General features: G+C 43.7%; 1 protein-coding gene across 4 annotated transcripts in view; it reads right to left on the reverse strand.

Annotated features, from left to right (window-relative positions):
* The window catches only part of LOC122541612 (zinc finger protein 501-like), a 52,200-nt gene that overhangs the window by 19,422 nt on the left and 13,876 nt on the right, over window positions 1-18,902 (reverse strand). Inside the window, exon 5 of one of the 4 annotated variants that reach the window (XR_006309623.1) lies at window positions 14,299-14,331. The exons of the other annotated variants lie outside the window; for them this stretch is intronic. The gene's annotated coding sequence lies outside the window, so the exon portion shown is untranslated. Of the gene's footprint in view, window positions 1-14,298; window positions 14,332-18,902 lie in introns of those variants that run through there. 4 annotated transcript variants of the gene reach the window in all.

Genomic DNA, 18,902 nt, shown 5'->3' on the forward strand with positions numbered 1-18,902 from the left:
TTAATGAAAGCCAATACACCATATGCTTTCTTAACAACCCTTTCCACTTGGGTGGCCATTTTAAGGGATCTATGTATCTGCACACCAAGATCGCTCTGCTCCTCCACACTGCCAAGAATTCTATCCTTAATCCTGTACTCAGCTTTCAAATTCGACCTTCCAAAATGCATCACCTCGCATTTATCCAGGTTGAACTCCATCTGCCACCTCTCAGCCCATTTCTGCACCCTGTCAATGTCCCGCTGCAGCCTACAACAGCCCTCTATACGGTTAACGACACTTCCAACCTTTGTGTCATCTGCAAACTTGCTGTCCCATCCTTCAATCCCCTCATTCAAGTCATTAGTAAAAATTACAAACAATAGAGGCCCAAGGACAGAGCCCTGTGGAACACCACTCACCACAGACTTCCAGGCAGAATATTTTCCTTCTACTACCACTCGCTGTCTTCTGTTGGCCAGCCAATTCTGTATCCAGACAGCTATGTTCCCTGAATCCCATTCCTCCTGACCTTCTGAATGAGCCTACCATGGGGAACCTTGTGAAATGCCTTGCTAAAGTCCATATACACGACATCCACAGCTCGATCCTCATCAACTTTTCTAGTCACATCCTCAAAGAACTCGATAAGGTTTGTGAGGCATGACCTGCCCCTCACAAAATCGTGTTGACTGCATTTAATCAAGCCATGCTCTTCCAGATGGTCATAAGTCTTATCCCTCAGAATCCTTTCTAACATCTTGCAGACGACAGACGTGAGACTTATTGGTCTGTAATTGCCGGGGACTTCCCTATTTCCTTTCTTGAAGAGAGGAATTACATTTGCCTCTCTCCAGTCCTCAGGTATGGCTTCAGTGGAGAGCGAAGATGAAAAGATCTTCGCAAGTGGCGAAGCAATTGCATTTCTCGTTTCCCAAAGCAGCCAAGGACAAATCTGGTCCGGGCCTGGCGACTTGTCAATCTTAATGTTTGACAAAATCTTCAGCACATCCTCTATCTCTATCCATTTCAGCACGCACACCTGCTCTTCAAAGGTTTCATTCACTATAAAGTTCGCTTCTTTCATAAAGACAGAAGCAAAAAACTCATTTAGGGCTTCCCCTACCTCCTCAGACTCCACACACAAATTCCCTATCCTATCCCTGATCAGGCCTACTCTTTCTTTGACCATTCTCTTATTCCTCACATAAGTGTAAAATGCCTTTGTGTTCTCCCTAATCCGTTCTGCCAAGCTTTTCTCGTGCCCCCTCCTGGCTCTCCACAGACCATTTTTAAGCTCCTTCCTTGCCTGCCTGTAATCCTGTAGAGCTGAGCTTCACCCGAGCTTCCTCCACCTTATTTTAAGCTACCGTTTCCCTTTTGACGAGAAGCTCCACCGCTCTCGTCATCCAAGGTTCCTTTATCTTAACCCTTCTTGCCTGTCTCAGAGGGACGCATTTATTCATCACTCACAACAACTGTTCCTTAAACAGTCTCCACATGTCTATAGTGCCTTTACCATGGAACAATTGCTCCCAGTCCATGCTTCCTAACTCATGTCTAATTGCATCATAGTTTCCTCTTCCCCAATTATATATCCTCTCATTTTGCCTAATCCTCTCCTTCTCCATAGCTATGTAGACTGTGAGGCAGTTGTGGTCACTATTACCAAAATGCTTTCCCACCACAAGATCTGATACCTGCCCTGGCTCATTGCCGAGCACCAAATCTTGAACGGCCTCTCCCCTCATCGGCCTGTCAACGTACTGAGTTAGGAAACCCTCCTGAACACACCTTACAAAAACAGCTCCATTCAAATCTTCTGCTCGAAGGAGGTTCCAATCAATATTGGGAAAGTTAAAGTCCCCCATTACAACAACCCTACTACGTCCACACTTTTCCAAAATCTGCCGAGCTATGCTTTCTTCCATCTCCCTGCTGCTGTTGGGGGGCCTGTAGTAAACCCCTAAAGAGGTGACTGCTCCCTTGCTGTTCCTAATTTCCACCCATCCTGACTCGGTAGGCAGATCTTCCACGACAATCCTTTCTATCTCCCGGTGTATCTTGCACCCCAGCTCTTGACTACTGTTTGGAGGCCTGTACATAATTCCAACTATGATTTTTTAAAAACTCTTGCAGTTTGTCAATTCTACACATAGATTCTACACCATCTGACCTTACTTCATTTCTTACTGTTGATTTAATTTTGTTTCTTATTAAAAAGGCAGCCCGCTGATTGGCACCTCATCCACAAGCATTCTCCTGCCAAACTAAGAGCATTCAGTAGCAGCAGTGCGTACTATCTGCATGTTGAACTGTGGAAAGTCACCAAACATCCTCCGACACCACCTTCCAAATCCATGTCCAATTCCATCTAAAAAGGACAAGGTCAGCAGATACATGAGAAGGTCACTAACTGCAAGTTCCCCTTCCAACCACTTGCTCTCTGACTTAGAAATATATTAGCATTCCTTCGCTGTCTCTGGGTTAAAATCCTGGAAATCCCTCCCTAATGACATTGTGGGTTAACCCACAGCAGGTGGATGCCAGCGGCTTAAGAATGCAGCTCACCACAACCTTCTCAGGAGCAACTAGGGACAGCAATAAATGCTGGCCAGCCAGTGATACCTACATCCCACAAATAAAAGAAATAAAAAATAAATTCTTTGTCACTTACTAAAGTGCAGGGATCAGAACTCGACAGTAAATTCTTTGTGAGGACTCATCTATGCAATATATTGATTGAGTATAATCTACCTGCTGGGTGTTCCATACCTGTTTATACAAAGTCCCAATCCTATCTGATGTGTGAACTACAGTCTCAGTATGTGCTGTCACCTTCTAAGATCAAGGGACCTGCAGTTCCCTCTGTGCCTCACATTACTTACAATAGCACGATTATGTCAATATACTTTGCCTGGCTGTTTGGCAAAATGCATCACTTCAAGTCACACAAACTCCATCTGCCTTGAGTCTGCCCATTGCACCAAGTATTTATAGCCAAATGCAGTAATTTGGCATCACCCCATGTGCCGACTCGACCAGCCTGTCTGTATCTGGATGCAATCAAAGGGAGTATCACTCTCCCTGTTTTGCTCATCTCCAAGGGGCAGACTGACATGACATCTCCTTCCATTCAATGACCAATCTGATGCACTGTTTCAAATGTCAAGCTGGTGGCACGGTGGCTCAGTGGTTAGCACTGCTGCCTCACAGCACGAGGGTCCTAGGTTCAATTCCAGCCTTGAGCAACTGTCTGTGTGGAGTTTGCACATTCTCCCTGTGTCTGCGTGGGTTGTTTTCTCCGGGTGCTCCGGTTTCTTCCCACAGTCCAAAGACGTGCAGGTTAGGTGAACTGGCCATTCTAAATTGTCCGTAGTGTTAGGTGCATTAGTCAGAGGGGGTGGGTTACTCTTCGGAGAGCCGAAGGGCCTGTTTCCACACTGTAGGGAATCTAATCTAATTTGTCAGCTTTCAGTCATGGGCAGTCCTGAGCGCCAGGACTCCTATCTATGCACAGGCTTACTCCTCACCCTCAGGAACTTACCACTTCTGCCAACCGCACTGAGATCCTCTTTGAAGACTTCATATAACCCCAGCTGTGGGAATCACATCAGTGCAACATGCTCACTGAACCTGCACCTCCTCCAGCCATACAAGGTGACCTATAGCCCCAGGGAGCAGAGGCAAAGTGACCTGGACATGGGGCTCTACATCACCACAAGAATCCGAAGGAGACGGTGCACCATGGAGCAAGCTGTCCCTGTTCAGAACACTTACAAAAACAACATTTTTGCTTTGAGACCCTTCCCACATCCCACTTGAGTTATCCTGCTGTTTGCTCACAAGCAACAGCCACTGATGGTGCCTATAGACTCAGTTCTACACTCAACTGCCCTTTCTGTCAACTTAACTCTAGCCTTCTGACTTTCTACATTCACATCCCCAAAAACTACCTGTGGTCATCCAGTGCAGACTCATGAGGACACATAGATTGTAACAGATCTCTGAAGTTGAAACACAATCTTTAGGTCTGATATCTAGGTCACCAGACCAATAGAGCTCACTCTGAAAGTGTTGAGTGCAAGTGATTAATCCATTTCATCAGGATGAAGGGGATATAAGGCTTGACAATGTAATAAGCCCTCAGAATGTGATACGTTTTGCTTCAATGTTATTCTGGAGAATCTTTGTTGCACGTGCAAAATATTCAGGTTCACAGTTTGAAACTTCGTAACACTGACAATTAGATTTACATTTCCTATTTTTAATGACTATCTTTTTAACAAAGTTATGCTCACTGTACAAATCCACCTGGTCAAAACTGAAGCAAATAGTTCTGTCATTTCACTGGCGTTACCTGTGCGTTTACCTTGTGCACACTTTGCTGAGCATGTTCCCATCTTTACAAATATTTTGTTTTTTAAGCATCTAGATGATACTGTGTCTTCTCTTACTCAGATTACTGAAATACATAATTCCGTCTTTTCCCTACATATTTCTCTCCCTTCCAACTCTGACAACTTTGGTTTTCCAGCTCCTCTCCTTTATTCTCAGTGCTGACTGCAAAATCTTTACCTTAGTTTAACATTAACCCTTATCTTTATTTGTTCATGTCATAGAGATGGTGTACTGTTTTTCTTCAATCAGAGGTCTATTGACTGATGTTATAAACGTTCCTCACTGTTTTTGACCTTATTTTCATCAAGATTCCCTCTACTTCTCAAAGCTTGATGAGCTGTAAAATGAATTATATTTTGTCAGGCTGGAGTCACAGTCCCGGAGGCATCTGAGAGTTTGGCTACTGTCAGCAGATCAGGAGTTGTTTACGAAGTATTCAAATCGATAAGTTGATTTTCAAACTGATGTAGGCAAATTGTTAACCCATAATATCCTGACTTCAGTCCACAAGTCGCAAATTACATCGTACCACACAAACACTAAGGAATGACCATATCCAGTAAGATAATCTAATCACCATCCCTTCACATTCAATGGCATTACCATTACTGAATTTCCCCATAATCAAAACCTGGGGTTTGCCATTGACCAGAAATTCACTGGTCTCTCCACATGGACACAGTGCCTAAAAGAGCAGGTCAGAGTCTAGAGATCCTGCAAAAAGTAGCCCACCTCCTGACTCCCCAAAGTCTGTATGCGACTGACAAGATACAAGTCAGGAGTATGATGGAATGTTGCCTAGATGGGTGCAGTTTCAATAACAGAAACAAGATACTGTCCAAGCAGCCTGCTTGATTAACACTACAGCCACATGCATCCTCTTGCTAAACTAACAAGACTCAATAGCAGCAGTGTGTACTATCTACAAGATGCACAACATAAATTCACCAAAGCTCCTTAGATAGCACCTTCCAAAACCACAACCACTTCCATCTTGAAGGCAAGGGTGGCAGATACAAGAGAACACCACAACTTACAATTCCCCTCAAAGCCACTCATCCTGACTAATACTTCACTATGGCTGGGTCAAAATCCAGGGACTCCCTCTCTACTTATGGCATAAGGACTGCAACAGATCAAGGAGGCAGCTTACCACTATCTTCTCGGGACAACTAGGGACGGGCAATAAATGCAGGCCCACCCTGGAACACACACAAGGGAATAAAAAATTGAACACATTAGAGACATGTGACTATCAGTTTAAGAGAAATACAATCTGGAGTTGGCTATTCTCCCCTTCGAGGCTGTGCTAACTTTCAACATGTCAATGAGTGAACTATTTCCTGAACTCCATATTCCAAATTACATTCCTATCTCTCAGCAAACCTTGCAGCAAAATATTAAACACCTCTTCTTGAACACAGTCAGTGTCAGAGCATTCAAACACCTCTGGGTTGAAAGTATTTCAAAGGTTCATCTATTGAACGAATAAATTGCTCACATCTTCATCCTAAAAACCTGACTCTTTATATGAGTGCTATCCCCACCCACAAGCAACACATGTACATGAGCAGGAGACTATATCGTTATTGGCAGAAATGTAATCGAACGTCTTGTGGAAGTGACTGGGTGGGATGAACAGGTGGAGCTGAGTCCACTGTTAGAATCAAAATGTCATTTTTCACTCAATTAGCATAAAAAAAGACAAGGTTAGATAACGCTGAAGAAGTATGGCACAGAGGGAGGCAATGGCGTTGTGATATTATATCTGGACTGTTAGTCTCAAAACCCAGCTAATGTTCTGGGCAGCCAGGTTCGAATCATGCCATGGCTGAAGGTGAATTTTCTTTTCAATAAAAGAATGGAAATTAGGAATCTAATGACAACTGTGAATCCATTGTGGATTGTTGGGAAAATCTCATCTGCTTCATCAATGTCCTTTAGGGAAGGAAACTGCCATCCTTACCTGCTCTGACCTACATGTAACTGCAGACCCACAGCAATGTAGTTTACTCTTAACTGCCCCTGCGATGGACAATAAATACTGGCTCATTCTGAGAATGGATTAAATCAAAAGAGAAAAAAAGACATTTCTCAAAAGAAAATGTAAAATAGCAGACTGAGAATGTAGCGTAAAAAAAGGGAAGAGAAGATGAGGGATGTAGGAGAGAGGTATAATGATAACAGATGCAAAAAAAAGTGATAGAGAGTAAGGGAGTGAACGGGCTGGAGAGGAAGAGAAATTCACACACAGAGTGAGGGATAATGAGGATAGAGACTATCAGAAAGATATCGATCACTGACATTCAGAAATGAGGGACGTGACACTCACTTTAGAGGACTTGCTTCTCTCCTGGGCTCACTGACGAGAAAACATAACTTTTTTTAATCAATTCTCTCAAATGCACAGACTACATGAAAAGCCCTCACCATTTAACCTGCCAAAATTCAGGGCAAACAATGGATCTGCAGAATTTAACTCTGTTAGCTTCAGGGTTATTCTGGGCCAACGCCCTCATTCTGTAACCTAGAGCCACATTCCCTGAGACAGCTGAGAGCTCAATGGAAATACTCTCAGTGGATCAGTACTTGCACAATTAAAGTGCAAATGTTTCAGATGACTTTGAAAACTGAACAAACAAGTTCAGTTAACTGACCAACGTAATAACACACAAAGCCCAGATGATTCACAGAGTGGGACACATTACAGACAGAAGCACAGAAGATTAAGAGAAATAAAATCTGGAGTTGGTTAAAGCACCTGTCAATCTGATGCTGAAATGACCTCACATCTCTCAATAAACTCAGCTGGAAATCGTGAATTATTTTCTTCTTGAATATATTCGGTACATGAGCATTCTCAGTCCAAGAGCATTCCAAACTTCAAAACATCTTTTCAGTAAAGAAAAATCTTCTCTTCTAAGGGGCTGCACAGTGGTTCAGCGATTAGCACTGCTGCCTCTCAGCACCCAGGACCTGGATTTAATTCTGATCTTGGGTGACTATGTGTGGAGTTTGCACATCTGCCTATCAAGTCCACACTAATCTTCTGTAAAGCACTGCACTACCCTATACTTGTAACCCTACATTTCCCATTGCTAATCCTGCACATCTTTTGACTTTTGGGAGGAAACTGGAGCACCTGGAGGAAATCTACACAAACACAGGAACAATGTGCAAACTCCACACAAACACCTGAGGATGGAATCAAACTCAGGGTCCTGGTGTTGACAGGCAATAGTGCTAAGCACTATGCCACCCACGGGGATCAAGTATATTTTTTTGTCTTGTTGGTTCCTTCACCCAGTCCACAGCTATGTCCTTTAACACTGGACCAGCTTGATTAGTAGTGCTGCTGCTGAGCCACTCGGTGGCAGACTTTGAAGCCCCCAATCCAGAGTACATTTTGTGTCCAAGCCACCCTCAGTGCTTCCTCCAAGTGTTGGCCAACATGGAGCAGTACTGATTCATCAGCTGAAGGAGGATGGTATGTGCTAATTAGCAGGAGGTTATGTTGCCTATAACGTTTGGAGTCAATGCTGAGGACTCTGAGGGCAAATCCCTCCCAATTGTATAGCACTGCTGCTACCCCTGCTGGATCCGTCCTGCTGGTTGGACAGGGCATATCAGTGATGGTGATGTCTGGGGCATTTTCTGTAAGGTATGATTCTTAGTATGACTATATCAGGCTTTTGCTTGATGAGTCTGTAAGGCAGTTCTCCGAACTGTAGCACTAGTGAGTAAAGTTGAATTTGCAAAGTTGACAGTGCTGTTTCTGCCACTCTTATTTCTGGTGTCTAGATTGCTGCTGGGTAGTGCATACTGTTTCATTTCCTTCCTGAAAATTTGTAAAGATCTGATAGCACTGAGTATGTTGTCAGGCCATTTTGGAGGAAACCACATTGTTATGGATCTGGAATCACAAGTTGGTCTGACCAGGTGAGGAAGGCAGATTTTCTTCCCTGAAGGAAATAAGTGATCCAGATGAATTTTTATAATAACTACTAATGGTTCATGCTCACAGTGGACTAGTTTTTAATTCCAGACTTATTAATTTAATTCCACTTTTTTTTGACAGGGATCTGTACTCTCTGGACTTGCCCATGAGAAGAAATAGTTTCCATCAATCAATTCTGTCTGATGATTTTCCTACTTTTAACCTGTAGTAAAGCTGACACTTGCAACAAAGCCTCAGAATTCAAGTTTTAGGACTTAGTGCCTTTTCCTGCCTACTCCCTGTAACCCCTGCATAGTCCTTTTTCAAATAATAAGTCTGTGATTCTTTGGAGAAAAATAAAACACTGTAGATAGTGCAAGTCTGAAACAACCACAGCATGCTAGAGACACCTTGCAACTGTGGAGGGGGTGGGAGAAAGAAAAGGGGCAGCACGATGACCCAGTGGTTAGCACTGCTACCTCACAGTGTCAGGGACCCAGGTTCGATTCCAGCCTTGGGCTACTAACTGTATGGAGTTTGCACATTCTCTATTTGTCTGCATGGGTTTGCTCTAGGTGCTCTGGTTTCCTTCCACTGTCAAAGATGTGCAAATTAGGTGAATTGGCCATGTTAAACTGCCCATAATGTTCAGGGGTGTATAGGCTAGGTGTTAGTCAGGGGTAAATGTCAAGTAATACGGGAATGGGTCTGGGATGGACACTCTTCGGAGGGTCAGTGTGCACTTTTTAGCCTGTTTCCACACTGCAGGGATTCTAATTCTAATTCTTAAACTTTGTTGCTTCACAAAAATATTCCCAGGCACTGGGTTTAATTTGTTTTAAACTTGACAATTACATTTACATTTCCTGCATTCCTGGTATTTTACTCTTTTTATATGCTGTCCATTGATCACTTACATTTACATATCCTCCACTGTTGCTCCAGCTCTACTTCTGACGATGTTCCCTTTCTGTTCCAAAAGCCAATGGGCTATGCAATACCTTCTTTCCTTGCCACATAACGTGGCTGAACAGGATCCCTGAAGCACTTGTGAGCTCAATGGCAAATCTCTCAGCAGATCACCATTTATTTGTGAATTATTCAAATACGATGACTTTAGAATCTGATAGTACCAACTCAGAGACAGTTAACCCCTTAGAGTAAGAAAAGGCCCAGGAGATGAATAGTAACTCATTCTGTTCTTAGAATATAGAATATTACAGCGCAGTACAGGTCTTCGGCCCTTGATGTTGCGCCAACCTGTGAATCCAATCAGAAGCCCATCTATCCTAAACTATTCCATTTCATCCATATGTTTATCCAATTACCATTTAAATGCCCTTAAAATTGCCGAGTATCCTACTGTTGCAGGCAGGGCATCCTACGCCCCTACTACTCTAAGTAAAGAAACTACCTCTGACATCTGTCCTATAGCTATGACCCTTCAATTTAAAGCTATATCCCCTCATGCTCGCCATCACCATCCAAGGAAAAAGGCTCTCACTGTCCACCCTATCTAACCCTCTGATTAATTTGTGTCTTAAATAAATCAACTCTCAACCTTCTTCTAACGAAAACAGCCACAAGTCCCTCAGCTTTTCCTCCTAAGACCTTCCCTCCTTACCAGGCAAAATCCTAATAAATCTCCTCTGAATCTTTCCAAAGCTTCCACATCCTTCCTAAAATGTGGTGACCAGAACTGTGCACAATACTCCAAGTGCGGCCGCACCAGAGTTTTGTACAGCTGCAACACGACCTCATGGCTCTGAAACTCAATCCCTCGATCAATAAAAGCTAAAACACCATAAGCCTTCTTAACAACTCTATCAACCTGGGTGGCAACTTTCAGGGATCTATGTACATGGACACAGAAATCTCTGCTCATCTGCACTACTAAGAATCTTACTATTAGCCCAGTTCTCTTTATTCCTGTTGCTCCTTCCAAAGTGAATCACCTCACACTTTTCTGCTTTAAACTTGATTTGCCACCTCTCAGTCCAGCTCTGCAGCTTATCTTATGTCCCTCTGTAACCTGCAACATCCTTCAGTACGATCCACAACACTACTGACGTTACTATCATCCACAAACTTACTGACTTATCCTTCTACACCCTTATGAAGCTCATTTCAGAAAATGACATACAGCAGTGGATTCAAAACAGATCCTTGCGGTACACCACTAATAACTGAACTCCAGGATGAATATTTCCCATCAACCACCACCCTCTGTCTTCTTTTAGCAAGTCAATTTCTGACCCAAACCACCAAATCACTCTCAATCCCATGCCTGGGTATTTTGAGTAATAGCCGACCATGGGGAACCTTATCAACTGCCTTACTGAAATCCATATACACCACATCAACTGCTTCACTCTCATCCATCTCAAAGAGCTCAATAAGGTTTGAGAGGCACAGCCGACCCTTCACAATATTATGTCCACTATCCCTAATCAACATATTCCTTTCTCGACGATTATAAATCCTATTTCTTATAACCTTTTCCAACACTTTACCCCAACCAAAGTAAGGCTCACTGGCCTATAATTATCAGATTTGTCTCTACTTCCCTTCTTGAACATGGAGATAACATTTGCTATCCTCCAGTCTTCTGGCACTATTCCTGTAGACAATGACAACATAAAGATCAAAGCCAAAGGCTCTACAATCTCCTCCCTGGCTTCCAGAGAATCCTAGGATAAATCCCATCTGGCCCAGGGGACTTATCTATTTTCACACTTTCCAGAATTGCTAACACCTCCTTGTGAATGTCAATCCCATCTATTCTAGTAGCCTGTATCTCTGTATCCTCCTCGACAACATTGCCTTTTTCCAGTGTGAATACTGATGAAAAATGTTCATTTAGTGCTTCCCGTCTCCTCAGACTCCACGCACAACTTCCCACTACTGTCCTTGATTGGCCCTAATCTTTCTCTCGTCATTATTTTATTCCTGACATACCTATAGAAAGCTTGAGGGTTTTCCCTGATCTTATCTGCCAATGACTTCTCAAGTCGTCTTCTAGCTCTTCTTAGCTCTCCCTTTGGGTCTTTCCTGGCTAACTTGTAACTCTCAAGCACCCTAACTAAGTCTTCACATTATGTCCTAACATCAGCCTTCTTCTTCTTCTTGAGAAGAAATTAAACTTCTTTCGTAAACCACAACTCTCACGTTCCACCACTTCCACCCTGCCTGACAGGTACGCACTTAGCAATAACACACAGTAGCTGTTCCTTGAATAAGTTCCACATTTCAATTGTGCCCATCCCCATCCCACGCATCCTAAATCTGGCCTAATCACATCCATAATTGCCTTTCCCCCACCAATAACTTTTGCCCTGCTTTATACATCTATCCCTTTCCATTACTAAGGAAAACATAACCGAATTGTGGTCACTATCATCAAAGTGCTTACCTACCTCCAAATCTAACACCAGGCCAGGTTCAGGACCCAGAACCAAAATCCAATATGGCCTCACCCCTAATTGGCCTGAATACATACTGTGTCAGGAAACAATCAGGCACATATTGGACAAAAACTGACCCATTTAAAGTAGTTGAACTATCGTATTTCCAGTCAATATTTGGAAAATTAAAGTCCCCAAAACAACTACCCTGTTACTCTCACTCATATGCAGAATTATCTTTGCTATCTTTTCCTCTACATCTCTGGAACTATTCGGAGGCCTTTAGAAAACTCCCAACAGGGTGACCTCTCCTTTCCTGTTTCTATTCTCAGCCCAGACTAACTCAGTATGAGAGTCCTCAAATGTCCCTGACTAACTCCCCCTCTTTTACCAACTTTTCTGCTCTTACTGAAACATCGAAATCCCGGAACCTGCAACAACCATTCCTGTCCCTGCTCTACCAGTTTCTCCAATATGGCCACAATATCGTAGTCCCAGGTACCAATCCATGCTGCAAGTTCACCCACCTTATTCCGGATGCTCCTGGGGTTGAAACCACTGTAAAACCACCTTTCTGCTTGCCAGTGAACTCTTGCAACCATGAAACCTCATTTCTGACTTCACTACTCTCAACCTCCATTCTCAACTTCCTGCACACTGGAACTACAATTTAGGTTCCCATCCCCTTGCTGAATGAGTTTAAAGCCTCCTGAACAGTATCACCCCCCCGCCTCCCCCACCAGGATACTGGTACCCCTCTAGTTCAGGTGTAGACCATCCTATTTGTAGAGGTCCCACCTACCCCAGAATGAACCCCAATTATTCAGATATTCGAAACCCTCCCTCCTGCACCATCCCTGTAGCCACGTGTTCAACTCCTAGCCTCGCTAGCACGTGACATGGGCAACAAACCAGTGATAACAAGTCTACTTGTTCTAGCACTAAGTTTCCACCCTTGCTCCTGAATTTCTGCCTTAAATGCCCAACCCTTTTCCTACCTATGTCTTTCATATCTATGTGGACCGCGACTTGGGGCTGCTCTCCCTCAAGGATCCTGAAAGCACGATCAGAGACATCACAAACCCTGGCACCTGTGAGGCAACACACTAACCGTGAGTCTTTCTTGTTCCCACAGAACCTCCTGTCTGTCCCCCTAACTACGGAGTCCCCAGTGACTAATGCTCTGCTTCCCGGCCCCCTTCCTTTCTTGAGCAACAGGGACAGACTCCACGTCAGAGACCTGTACCCAATTGCTTACCCCAGTAAGTCAACCCCCCCAACAGTATCCAGAATGGTATACTTGTCGTTAAGGGAAACAGCCACAAGGGATCCCTGCACTGTCTACCGGTTCCATCCCCCGACTGTAACCCATTTGCAGCTTTCTTTTGCCTGGGGTGAGACTACCTCCCTGTAACTCCTCTCAATAACCCCCTCCGCCTCCCGAACGATCCGAAGTTCATCCAACTCCAGCTCCACTTCGCGAATGCGGTTTTCGAGGAGCTGGAGTTGGGTGCACTTCCCACAGATGCAGCCAGCAGGGACACTAGTGGCGATGCTTACCTCCCAAACTCAGCAGATGGAACATTCAACTGCCCTGCCATTTCCACTGTTCTAAATTCCTAAAGAGACTGTAGAAAAATAAAGAATAAAAGAAAAAACTAGTTACCTTACTGGGTCCACTGCTGTTTGCCATTTTTATAAACGACCTGGATGAGGGCGTAGAAGGGTGGGTTAGTAAATTTGCAGATGACACTAAGGTCGGTGGAGTTGTCGATAGTGACCAAGGATGTTGTAGGTTACAGAGAGACATAGATAAGCTGCAGAGCTGGGCTGAGAGGTGACAAACGGAGTTTAATGTGGAAAAGTGAGAGGTGATTCACTTTGGAAGGAGCAACAGGAATGCAGAGTAATGGGCTAATGGTAAGATTCTTGGTAGTGTAGATGAGCAGAGAGATCTCGGTGTCTCAAAGTACACGGATCCTTGAAAGTTGCCACCCAGGTTGAAAGGGTTGTTAAGAAGGCATACAGTGTTTTTGCTTTTATTAATAGAGGGATCGAGTTCCGGAACGATGAGGTTATGCTACAGCTGTACAAAACTCTGGTGCAGCCGCACTTGGAGTATTGTGTACAGTTTTGGTCACTGCATTATAAGAAGGATGTGGAAGCTTTGGAAAGGGTGCAGAGGAGATTTACTAGGATGTTGCCTAAGGTATGGAGGGAAGGTCTTACAAGGAAAGGCTGAGGGACTTGAGGCTGTTTTTGTTAGAGAGAAGAAGGTTGAGAGGGGACTTAATAGAGACATATAAGATAATCAGAGGATTAGATAGAGTGGACAGGGAGAGCCTTTTTCCAAGTATGGTGATGGCAAGCATGAGGGGGCATAGCTTTAAATTGAGGGGTGATAGATGTAGGACAGATGTCAGAGGTAGCAAGGGTATGGAATGCTTTGCCTGCAACGGTAGTAGATTCGCCAACTTCAAGTACATTTAAGTTGTCATTGGACAAGCATATGGGTGTACATGGAATAGTGTAAGTTAGATGGGCTTCAGATTGGTATGACAGGTTGGCGCAACATCGAGGGCCTGTACTGCGCTGTAATGTTCTATGTTACTTAACTGACACACAGAACCTTTTCTTGGTTAGAGGAGGAGGATGAGTGGGAGACACTACCTGAGTAGTGGTTCAGGTAATGCAACCATGCAAATGTATTATTTATTCAGCAGTCCCATGTCCACTCCTGCTGTTCATGAGGCAAGTTAATATACTTTTAAACTTGCCTTCTTGGCAGGGCCTTGGTACTCACACAAGTACACAACACGGTCACATTTGGGGAGCCCAGAAACTACTGTCTTCAACAGGGTAGCTCACGCCACAAACAATCTTGAATAGGTTTAGGATTATCATTTGAGTGAGGAAATATTTTCTCATCCTAGTCTTAAATGGGTGAACTTATGGATTTGTTATTCACTCATTGATATCTCTGCCTGGACCAACACTTGCTGCCCATCCCTCATTGCCTTGGGGGTGGTGGTGTGAGCTATTCTGTTGAAGGCGGTAGTTTCTGGGGTTCCCAAACGTGGCCGTGTATGTGTACTTGAGTGTGAGGCAAAGTGCGTGTAGGCACGTAAGCAAGAGACTGAGGGTGTAGTGTGTATGGATATGAGAGTGTGTGTATGTTTGAGTGCCATACACAGAGTGGGTGAATAGAAGTGATTGAATGCATGTCTGTGAAGGAGAGTGCATGTTTCAGAGTGTTCCGTATATGCATGAGTGAGTGTGTGAGCAACTGAGAGATATCGGAGTGTGAGAGTCAATGAGTGAGCGTGAATGAGTTTGTATGAGAAGTTGAGAGAGCATATAAGAGAGCTTGTGCGTATGAACGTGAGTGTCGGAGAGAAAGACATGGAGTGAGTAGATTAGAGCGAGTAGGTGTGCATGTGACAGAGGCACTGTATGTGTGTGTGGGAAAGAGACAGAGAGACAGTGCAAGAGAGAGCACGGGAGACCGAGCGAGAGATACCATGGACGTTCAAAGGATTAGATGATGGAGAGTATTACCATGTGGTAGGTCGCAGTCATCACCAATGCATCAGGAATACGAGTTTCTGCCACTGTTGGTCCAAGGAGAAGGTAAAGAGAAATGGGCGAGGTAACCAGGACATTGTGGATTGAGGATCTATTGAGTTGAATTTCCCTCTGCAAAACTGCCAGTTGTTTCAACTAATACAAATCACCAAAACCAATTTTCACAATCAATCAGTCATTATTTCCAGAAACTTCTGCAACCTTCTTCAGAAGAGTCATGGTGAAGTTACTCTTTCCTGTGACCAATTCATACAGAACAGCAGTTGGAGAAACAAACAGGATGTGAACAACATCCCCAGAGCAGTACGGTACAGCCACTGCAGAATCTGACATATTGTGAACAGCACCCCCAAAGGGCGAGAATACAGATGGTGCCAGAGTTGACAGAATATACAGTCAGAGAGATGTACAGCACGGGAACAGATCCTTCAGTCCACTTCGCTCATGCCAACCAGATATCCTAACCTAATCTAGTCTCATTTGCCAGCGCTTGGCCCATATCCCTCTAAACCCTTTCTATCCATATACCCATCCCAGATGCCTTTTAAATGTTACAATTGTGCCAGCCTCCACCACTTCCTCTGGCACCTTATTCCAGACATGCATCACCCTCTGCGTGAAAAAGTTGCCCCTTTGATCCCTTATAAATATTTCCCCTCTCACCCTAAACCAATCCCCTCTAGTTCTGGACTCCCTCACCCCAGGGAAAAGATTTTGTTTGTTTATTCTATTCGTGCCCCTCATAATTTTATAAACCTCTAAGGTCACCCCTCAGCCTCCAACACTCTTGGGAAAACAGCCAATTCAGCCTCTCCCTACAGCTCAAATCCTCCACCTTATCAAAATCCTCAAATTTTTTCTGAACCCTTTCAGGTTTCACAAAATCCTTCCTTTTACAATATTCCAATAGTGGCCTAACTAATGCCCTGTACAGCCACATGACCTCCGAACTCCTATATACAATGCTCTGACTAATGGAGGGAAGCATACTAAATGCCATCTTCACTATCCTATCTACTTGAGACTGCTCTTTCAAGGAACTATGAATCTACATTCCAAGGTCTCTGTTCAGCAACAGTCCCGAGGACCTTACCATTAAGTGTATAAGTCCTGCCCTGATTTGCCTTTCCAAAATGGAGCACTCACAATTATCTAAATAAAACTTCATCTGCCACTCGTCAGCCCATTGCCTCATCTGATCAAGATTCCATTTTACTCTGAGGTAACCTTCTTTGCTGTCCACTACACCTCCAATTTGGGTGTCATCTACAAACTTACTAACTATGCCTCCTATGTTCACATCCAAATCATGTATATAAATGAAAAGTAGTGGACCCATTACCAATCTTTGTGGAATACTGCTGGTCACAGGACTCCAGCCTGAAAAACAACCTTCACCACCACCCTCTGTCCCCTATCTTCAAGCCATTTCTGCATCCAAATGACTAGTTCTCCCTGTATTCCATGAGAACCATTCTTGCTAACCAGTCTACCATGAGGAACTTTGTTGAAAGCTTTACTGAAGTCCATATAGATCACGTCCACCGCTCCGCCCTCATCAATCCTCTTTGTTACCCAATCAAGTTCATGAGACATTTCTCGTGCACAAAGCCATGCTGACTATCCCTAATCACTCCGTGCTTTTCCAAATACATGTATATCCTGTCGCTAAGGATTCTCTCCAACAGGTTTCCCACCACCAATGTCAGGCTCACGCATCTATAGTGCCCTGGCTTTTCCGTACCAATTTTCTTAAATAGTGGCACGTTAGCTAACCTCCAGTCTTCTGGCACCTCACCTATGACTATCAATGATACAAATTTCTCAGCATGAGGCACAGCAATCACTTCCATAGCTTCCCACAGAGTTCTAGGATACACCTGATCAGGTCCTGGGGATTTGTCCACATTTATGCATTTCAAGACATCCAACACCACCTCTTCTCTAATATGGACATTCTTCAAGATGTCACCATCTATTTCCCTACATTCTATACCTTCCATGTCCTTCTTTACAGTAAACAATGATACAAAATTCTTGTTTAGTATTTGCCCCATCTGCTGCGACTCGACACAAAGGCTGCCACACTGATCTTTGAGGGGCTCTATTCTAGCCAGAGTTACCCTTTTGTCCTTAATGTATTTATAAAATCCCTCTGGATTCTCCTTAACCCTATTTTCCAAAGCTATCTCATGTCCCCTTTTTGCCCTCCTGATTTCCCTCTTAAGAATACTCCTACTGCCTTTATACTCTAAGGATTCACTCCATCTATCCCATCTATACCTTACACATGCTTCCTTCTTTTTCTTAACCAAACCTCAATTTCTCTAGTCATCCAGCATTCCCTACATGTACTAACCCTTCCTTTCACCCTAACAGGAATATACCATCTTTGGACTCTCATTATCTCATTCCCCAGCCCTCCCTTTACCTGTGAACATCTGCCCCAATTAGCTTTTGAAAGTTCTTGCCAAATACTGTCAAAATTGGCTTCCCTCCAATTTAGAACTTCAAGTTTTAGATCTGGTCTATCCTTTTCCATCACTATTTTAAAACTAATGGAACTATGGTCACTGGCCCCAAAGTGCTCCCCCACTGACACTTCAGTCACCTGCCCTACCTTAATTCCCAAGAGTAGATCAAGTTTTGCACCTTCTCTAGTAGGTATATTCACATACTGAATCAGAAAATTGTCTTGTACACACTTAACAACTTTCTCTCCAGCTAAACCCTTAACACAATTGCAGTCCCAGTGTATGTCACCTACAATAACCACCCTATGATTCTTACAGATACCTGAAATCTCCTTACAAATTTGTTTCTCAATTTCCCGTTGACTATTAAGGAGTCTATAATACAATCCCAATAAGGTGATCATTCTTTTCTTAATTCTCAGTTCCACCCAAATAATTTCCCGGGATGTATTCCCAGGAATATCTTCCCTCAGTATAGCAGTAATATTATCCCTTATCAAAAACACCACTCCACCTCTTTTGCCTCCCTTTCTACCTTTCCTATAGCTATTTGTATTCTGGAACAGGTCAGCTCCGTCCATCCCTGAGCCACATTTCTGTGATTGCTATGATGTCTCAGTCCCATGTTCCTTACCATGCCCTGAGTTCATCTACCTTCCCTGTTTTGACCTCTTGCATTGAAATAAATGCAGTTTAATTTAGCAGTCCTACCTTGTTCTCTACTTTGTTCTTGCCTGCCTTGGCTGTTTGACTCGCTCCTTTTCCAAACTGTACCAGTCTCAGCTGATTTCTTTCCTCACTATATCCCTGGGTCCCAGCCCCCCCACCTTGAGTTTAAATCCTCCCGAGCAGCTCTAGTTAATCTCCCTGTCAGTCTATTCATCCCCTTTCAATTCCGGTGCAAGCCGTCATTCTCATACATGTCACTTCTACCCCAGAAGAGATTCCAATGATCCAAAAATATGAACCCTTCTCTCCTGCACCAGCTCCTCAGCCACACATTCATCTGCTCTATCTTCCTATTCCTACACTCATTAGCTCATAGCACCAGAAGTAATTCAGACATTACTACCTTTTTAAAGAACCTTTTTAAATTCCTGCCTAACATTCTATATTCTCCCT

Source organism: Chiloscyllium plagiosum, chromosome 37 (genome assembly GCF_004010195.1).
Source record: "Chiloscyllium plagiosum isolate BGI_BamShark_2017 chromosome 37, ASM401019v2, whole genome shotgun sequence".
NCBI lineage: Eukaryota > Metazoa > Chordata > Chondrichthyes > Orectolobiformes > Hemiscylliidae > Chiloscyllium > Chiloscyllium plagiosum.